This window comes from Elaeis guineensis, chromosome 4 (assembly GCF_000442705.2).
Source record: "Elaeis guineensis isolate ETL-2024a chromosome 4, EG11, whole genome shotgun sequence".
Taxonomy (NCBI): domain Eukaryota; kingdom Viridiplantae; phylum Streptophyta; class Magnoliopsida; order Arecales; family Arecaceae; genus Elaeis; species Elaeis guineensis.
The window spans coordinates 72,031,814-72,040,568 of NC_025996.2; positions in this window are offsets into that span (position 1 = coordinate 72,031,814).

Consider the following 8,755-nt stretch of genomic DNA (forward strand, 5'->3'; position numbering starts at 1 on the left):
CAGATTTTTAAAATTTTAGGTCTCATAGGTATGATCTCATCATAATCCTAAACCTATTACCCTAATTTATGGAGTTCATCATAATCATTACAAAAGTAAGTGCAGCATATGATGAAAAATGCCTTTTATTATTTAAAGAGTCAATACATGAGTCTGAAAAATTATAAAGAAAATCTATCAAAATATAAATTTTGATTGGCTTGTAGGGTATATTCCTTTCAATCTCCTACTTGTACTAAAGCCAATCGTCTTATATTTTATCCCCATACAATCGAGATGGCGATCGAACTGCTGTTGTGGTAGAGCCTTAGTGAATGGATATGCTATATTATTCTTTGTTTCTACTCGTTCAATGACAACATCTTGTCTTTTGATTATTTCACGAATGAGATGGAAGCATTTTAGAATGTGCTTGAATTTATGATGAGACCTTGGATCCTTTGCTTGAGCACTTGCTCCAGTATTATCACAGTAAAGTGGTACTAGATTCTTAATCTCAGGAACGACACCCAATTCAGTGATGAACTTCATTTAGACAGTTTCTTTGGCGGCTTCACTTGCAGCTATATATTCTGCTCAATGGTTGAGTCAGCTACAGTCTGCTGCTTGAAATTTTTTCAACTAACAACTCCACCATTAAAAGTGAAGACATATCCTAAAGTGGACTTGTTATCATCAGGATCTGATTGAAAACTAGAGTCAGAATAACATTCTAGTTTTAGATCAGATCCTCCATATACCAGAAAAATATCTTTAGTCCTTCTCAAGTACTTAAGAATATTTTTCACTGCTTTCCAATGATTCTCTCCTAGCTCAGCCTGAAACTACTAACTATGCCGAAGGCATAGGCAACATCAGGCCTAGTACATAGCATAGCATACATGATCGATCCTACTATCGAAGCATAGGGAATAGAACTCATTCTATTTCTCTTTTCCAATGTTTTAGGAGGCATTCTTTTAGAGAGATGTATGCCTTGACTCATAGGTAAGTAACCTCTTTTACTCCCATCCATGCTAAATCTCTTTAGCACTAAGTCTATGTACCTGGATTGGGACAAGCCTAACATCCTCTTAGATCTATCCCTATTGATTTTTATACCTAGTATATAGGATGCTTCATTCAAATTCTTCATGAAAAATTTACTTGATAGCCATATCTTGACTGATTGTAACATTGAGATATCATTCTCAATAAGAAGTATGTCATTCACATGTAAAACTAAAAGACAATGGCACTCCCACTAGTATTCTTGTATATACAAAGTTCATCCATATTTCTGATAAAGCCAAATTCTTTGACTGTAATATCAAATCGGATGTTCCAACTCCTCGAGGCCTACTTTAATCCATAAATAGATTTTTTAAGCTTGCATACCTGATTTGCTCTCTCTTTTGAGACAAATCCTTCTGACTGAGATATGTAAACCTCTTCCTCAAGATAACCATTAAAGAAGGCAGTCTTCACATCCATTTGCCAAATCTCATAATCATGGTATGCTGCTATTGCAAGCATAATCCGTATAGATTTGAGCATGGCAACAGGTGAAAATATTTCATCATAATCAATACCCTATTTTTGTCTGAAATCTTTAGCTACCAATCTAGCTTTATAGGTTTCAACTTAGCCATCTGCTCCAATCTTTTTCTTATAGACCCATTTGCATCCAATAGAGATCATACCCTCTAGTGCATCAACCAAAGTCCATACTTGGTTGGAGTACATGGAGTCCATTTCGGATTTCATAGCCTCTAGCCATTTGTTTGAGTCCCTACTCATGATGGCTTCCGTATAGGTCAAAAGTTCATCATTCTCAATGATGTGGGCTTCATTATTCTCAATAACGAACCCATACTTTATTGGTACATTCCGTACTCTATCCGATCTTCGGAGAGGAGGTATATTTTGTGATTGTACTTCATTAATAAATATTTTTGATTGAGGATCATCTTGTGCCTGCATTTGTAGGTCTTGAACTTCTTCAAGTTCAATTTTCTTCCCAATGTCTTTTTTTAGGATAAACACTTTTTCCATAAAAATGGCATATTTACTGACAAACACCTTATGTTCAGTATGATGGTAAAAGAGGTATCCTATACTCTCTTTAGGATAGCCTACAAACAAGCATTTATCTGTCCTAGCACTCAGCTTATGTCCAAAATTTCTTTTAATATAAGCTGGACAGCTCTATATCTTAAGATACTTAAGATTAGGATTCTTTTCTCTCCATATCTCATATGGAGTACTTGGCACAGATTTTGAAGGTACTTATTTAGAATATAGACAGTAGTTTCTAGGGCATATCTCCAGAAAAAAATAGGCAAATCTATAAGGCACATAATGGACCGCACCATATCTAATAAAGTGCGATTTCTCCTTTTGCTACACCATTTAGCTGTGGTGTATAGGGAGGGATCCATTCTGAGAGAATTTTATTTTCTTTAAGATGATCTAGAAATTTATTTAATAAGTATTCTCCTCTTCGATCAGATCGAAAGATTTTAATATTTTTTTCAGTTTGTTTCTCGACCATACTTTGATACTTTTTAAATTTATCAAAAGGTTCAGATTTGTATTTCATAAGATACACATATCCAAACCTAGATAAATCATCAGTGAATGTTATAAAATAAGAATATCCTCCTCTGGCTTCTGTTGTCATAGGACCACATATATCAGTATGTACAAGTCCTAATAACTCGCTTGTCCTTTCTCCATGTTCACTAAATGGAGTCTTAGTCATTTTTTTCATAAGACAAGGTTCACAAGTACCTAATGATTCATATTCATAAGGATCAAAGAACTCTTCTTTGTATAACTTGTTAATCCTTGTCTCACTTATATGACCAAATCGACAATGCCAAAGTAAAGTATTATTCAATTTTTCTCTCTTTCGCTTTTTACTTTCATCAATATGAAAAATATTGTCATTAGATAGAATCAGAAGATCATTATTAATAACGCCATGACAAAAAATTTTATTAGAAAAAAAATTGAGCAACTATTGCTTTTTCGATTTATTTCATAATCTCGTTGTAATAGCAACGGTACAGAAATAATATTTCTAATGATCTTAGGCATATAATAACAGTTTTCTAGCTCTAAGATCTTCTCAGAAGGTAACTTTAATATATATATCCCCACAGCCTCTGCTTGGATGGACTCTCCTCCAGCATCGTAGAGCTCGAAATCACCCTTCTTCAGCACTCTAATGTTCTGCGGCCTCTGCAACGATTTGCAGATATGAGAACGCAGGCGGTATCCAATACCCAAGAGTCTGAATTAGAAAACTTAATGATAAAATTGTATGTATCTCATACATATCTTTTGGTGCATTGCTTGCATCAGCCTTTAAGTTGCAAGATATAACTTGCAATTCCTTCTCTAGTGTCCTGCTTACCGCAGTGAAAGCAGGTACCCTGTCTTGTTTCTTCCCCTTCTTCTTCATCTTGCCACCCTTAGGATTCAATACTTTCTTTGAACTTTTAAAGTCTGATTTCTTCTTAGAGGTTTTACCCACAAGAAGAAGTAGAGCCTTTTCTTTCTTAATATGGCTCTCAGCTATCTTAAGCATATTCAACAGCTCAAGCAAGGAGGTATTCAGTTTATTCATGTGATAGTTCATAACAAACTGAACGAATGACTTGGAGAGAGATTGTAGGATCAAATTCTGACTTAATTCTCCATCCATCACAAAATCTAGTTGACCCAATCTAGTAATCAGATCTATGATCTTCAGGACATGGTCTTGTACGGATGATCCCTCAGTCATTCTAGCATGGAATAACTGCTTAGATATCTCATATCTAGCAGTCCTACTCTGTTCTCCATACAACTCTTTAAGATTGAGGAGTATGGATTGAGTATCCATGCTCTCATGCTGCCTCTGCAACTCATTGCTCATAGAGGCCAGCATGATGCACTTGACAGTCAAACTGTCATTCTTCCACATTCTGTATGTGGATACCTCCTCCTCTGTGGCATCATCCCCAACCTCTTGTGGTTCAGGGACGTCAAGAATATAGGAGAGCTTCTCCTGAGTGAGTACGATCTTTAAATTCCTCAACCAGTCCACATAATTAAGATCGATCAACTTGTTGGAATCTAAAATTTCTCGTAATGATAGTGAAGATGCTATTTGTAGAATTTAATCTACAATAATTAAAGAATATTATATAAGCAAACAACTCATGTTGACTCATATAATTAAATAAGGTCTTTAGATTTAATTGTGCCTCCCACTATTTTATCAAACATCATAACCCTCTACTACGATGAACGAGACATATTTCATATTTATCTTAATGGGATTGAGATCCTAATTCTAATAATGTCTTGTGTTAACACAACAAACTCTTATGAGTTTATAGATAGAAAACTCTTTCAATTACATCTCATGCAATTTCTAATATCATATCTTGGCCTCTAAGATATTATTAGCTTTGTGTTAATACAACAAGCTATAATATTTTAGTTAAGTTAAACCCTTCATTTCAATACAGTCAAATTCTAATATAACTGTCCTTGTGTTAATACAACAAAGCAGTACATTCAAAATTGCCATAAGCATGTTCTATACACCAGGATTATATTATATCAATCATTGTGACAAGCCTTGTGTTAACACAACAAACTAGCCATAGTTCATGATGTAACATTAACCTAGCATGAAGGAAGGCCCTTCGTAGTATTTTCAATATTAAGATTTTTCAATATCAAGATTGCTTAATCAAATTGGCCAGGTAAGTAAGATGGGGGTCCTCCCATTGCTTTTCTTAGACATCAATAAATTGGTTAGATCAGACAATGAAACCAATTAAAGAACCACCTATAGCACTTTGCTAGACACCAATTGATCAATTGATCAAGAATTGGTTAACCCATAGTTGCATATCACTACCACTTAATATAATTTTTAATGAGGGCTATTATTTGGTCTTATGCACATTCTAACTATATAATGTCAATTTGTATATTAGCATTAAAATATTCTATATGTGTAAGTATAACATATGAACATTCATCATCTTAGGACAACCTTGCAGCATAACCCCGTTATGCTAGGACAACCTTATGTCAGGATGATGAAGTGGTGAATCATATATGCATCATTTCATATCATCATATGAAAGCATAATAGAAGACATAAATTATTTTATAGTATAAATCATACTATGCATCATATAAACAATATGTATATATAATTGAACCAAACAAGGCCGGCTCTGATACCACTGTAGGGTTTTAGGGTGGGCATGCACAGCGGAAGCATAATGGATTTCAAAATTTAAATTAAAAAATTTAAATATAAAATCTTTAAACTAGCATCTTCTTGATAATTAATAATTATATATAATATAAATTTAAAATTAAATTCAAGCTATAGAAGAATATCTGCAGCGCTTAATTCAAATTTCGGCAGAATCTCCACAGGCGCCCAAATGTTCGCCCTCCAATGGTGATCCACACAGGGCTATGATCAGGACACCAACTCTTTGAGATGATTTTTTTCCAAAATTCTCATTCTAAAAATTTTCTTGGACACCAGGACCTCAAGATCCTCTTCCTCTTCTCCTAGCCTTCCTATCCCTACCTTTCTTCTCTCCTTGTCTTCCTTAATTCTCTTCCTAGACTCTTGTCCTAAAATCAGACTTATCCTTACTATTTTAGACTTGTTCTAATAAGAGAAGGAAGAACTAATTGGATAATAGGGAGAGGATGTTAGAAAGAAAGGAGGAATTGAAAATCTGAATGAATCCAATCCCCAACGCACCCCTCTTTAAATACTTACGATGAGTTACCTTCGAGAATTATTTGCACCCCTTTCATGCACCATCTCGCATCAGAAAATCTCACACCTCCTGATAAATTCTCATGCCCATCTGAAAGATTTTGACACATGGCAATCATCGAGAAAAAATTCAAGAGATGCTTCGCACAGAAGGACTCTTCAGAATATTTTTCTCAATGATTCTTCAATGCATCGTGCAGCTTCCTATGACATAATTTTTCTCCACCACCCATCAGTGCAAATTTATCTATCCAATGGCCAAAAATGAAGGTGCTAAATCAAAATGTGTGAAAAAAATCTCAGATTAAGAAGTGGCATGACAAATGGGTTAGAGTCCTTCACAAGTTGGACTCTTGATAGGTGCATGGATCAGACTGACAGGATTTTTAATTTTGATGAATTTTCATATTTAAATCAGAAGAAATTTTAACTTAAAAAAAATTTATACATAAAATTAAGTTATAAATCATCCAAAAATTTATTTCATCATGGAACATTGGATAAGCTTGAGGATCAGGCATCCCATCTCATGGGACGTGAAAGCTGTTTCTGCGCACAAAAACTGCACCCACACACAAGAAAAATTCTTGACTCATGGAGACTTAGTTTTCTAGCTCCAAAGTTTTGGTACATATAGCTAAGGGCCAACCCAACTCAAACCTAAAATTAGTTTGAATCAATTTGGCCTTAATTAATGCAATCTGGAATCAATTTCGAACCTGATTCAAAACAGGGAGCTAGTTTTTGCAACATGTGCTAGTATATCAATTTTGCAAATATGATCTAATTCAATTAGATCCCTGATCAATTTTGTTTATGTGTGACCTATTGGGTTTCACATCTAGCTAGCAATGGGTCTGAGTGTAAGTCAATTTGCTTTGATTAGAATTTAATCTTACCAATTTAGATCCAATCGAACTAACCCGATTTCAACAATTAGAACTCTTGCTAATTGGTGATTGAATTAAACTGTTTAATTCGATCAAACCTACAAGACAAGATTGACATCTAGCAATGTATCATGTCTGCCTGGAGGATCTAAAATTTTAGTAGAAATATCAAAAATATCCTTCAGTAAAAAGTTACCGTACAATTTGATCCTGCGATCTCCTGCACCCTGAATATGACTCCGGATATAGAATGATGTCAAATCCAATATCATACTCATATTTCTCTCAATCTTATATGATGATTCAATTAATGAAATATTAAAAAATTTTCTAATTTTTATTCTACTTTGATCAAAGGCTTCCTGAATCATCAATCGATCAGAGTAAGTAGGATGCGATCTCCTCTTACCAGGAGTGATCAATTCCATATTGACCTACTCACACCTCCATACATATTCTATCATATCTAGAACACCTCGTATATGACTAAGTCATGAATGAGTATGAATCAAAAAATATGGATTCATGTATACAAGGTTCTATCGTAGTCTCAGGTCAAAGGATTATATGCACAACTCCCACTATAAGAAAATATCTTTTGATGGATAAGTAAATTTCATAAGATATTTCTTAAGTCGGATCAATTCAATGAACTCATTCTCTAATGAGCACCTACTTCCTTGTATTAGTGTCTCACACAAGTGGCATATGAGATTAGCCACCCTCTCCATCAAGCATACATAGGAAGTGCTAGTCTATCCGAAATATTGATCTCCTTCTCAATGCTCCTATGATTAGAAATATTTTAAATCAGAATTTTTAGAATTTTAGATCTCATAGGTATGATCTCATCATAACCCTAAACTTATTATCCTGATTTATGGAGTTCATCATAATCATTATAAAAGTAAGATGCAGCATATGATGAAAAATATCTTTTATTATTTAAAGAGTCAATACATAAGTCTGAAAAATTACAAAAAAAATCCATCAAAATATAAATTTCAATTGGCTTGTAGGGTATATTCCTTTCAATACTAACTGACATGGTCGGCCGATTGCCTGATGACTGGCTATCGACGGTTCAATGGTTGACTGCTGATTGGTAACTCTTGTTTGGCCTTTCACGATGCCATCAACATATCCTGACATCAAGTCGACATTGGCAGGCCTGATTGACACCCAGTCGTATATTATCGATGACACACTCAACAATTTTGATATAATGTTGCCAACACTAACTCCCAATCGGCATCACCGGCCCTCAGTCGGCTTATTAGAAGGCATCAGCGAAATAAGCACATAACAGTTGCTTCCATGATCAGGCCATTAACTGCCCATTAAGTAGGCATTAACTGCCTATTCTACGACATCACAATATCGAAATAAATGGGATCCCACGTGCATAACCACCACAGATGGTTACCGATCACTTGCCTATAAAAAGGAGATAAATGAACGGGGATGGTAAGCCAATTCTAAAGGTAGAAACTCTATCAATTTGAATTCACTAATGTTCGATCAACTTTTCACTTCTAACTTAAGCATCAGAGGGTCTCCATTGAAAATAATTTCGATCAGTATGGATGTTGTTTTGCAGGTTGCTCTCAAGCGAAGCTAGGTACATCGAAGATTTGGCCGCAACAAATTGGCACATCAGGAAGGGGAGGAACAATCATTTTGCCATCAATCATGATAAAAATGAGAGCACAACTCTCCACTAGCTCTGTTAGGCAGTCTTTCCCTCGAGAAGATTGTCCGCCACCACTGATGGAACCTAGCACCTCACGTCCGATCGTCATGGTGGACGCTCAGCAGTTTGCTGCCCTATTGCAGTAAGTTACCTCACTAATGGAGGCGATACATAGCCTCCAACAACAGCATCAACAACAATAGCAACAATAGTAATCAGCATCAAAAAAATCAGTGCCACACAAAGCGCCATCAAGGCACAGTCATCGTGCTCCACGACGATTATCTTCTCCACCCCCTGAACGATAGACTTGGCAGTCTCAACCATCCTGACATTTTGACCATGCCGGCCATCAAGAGTGATGGTCTCCTTCTCCCTCTC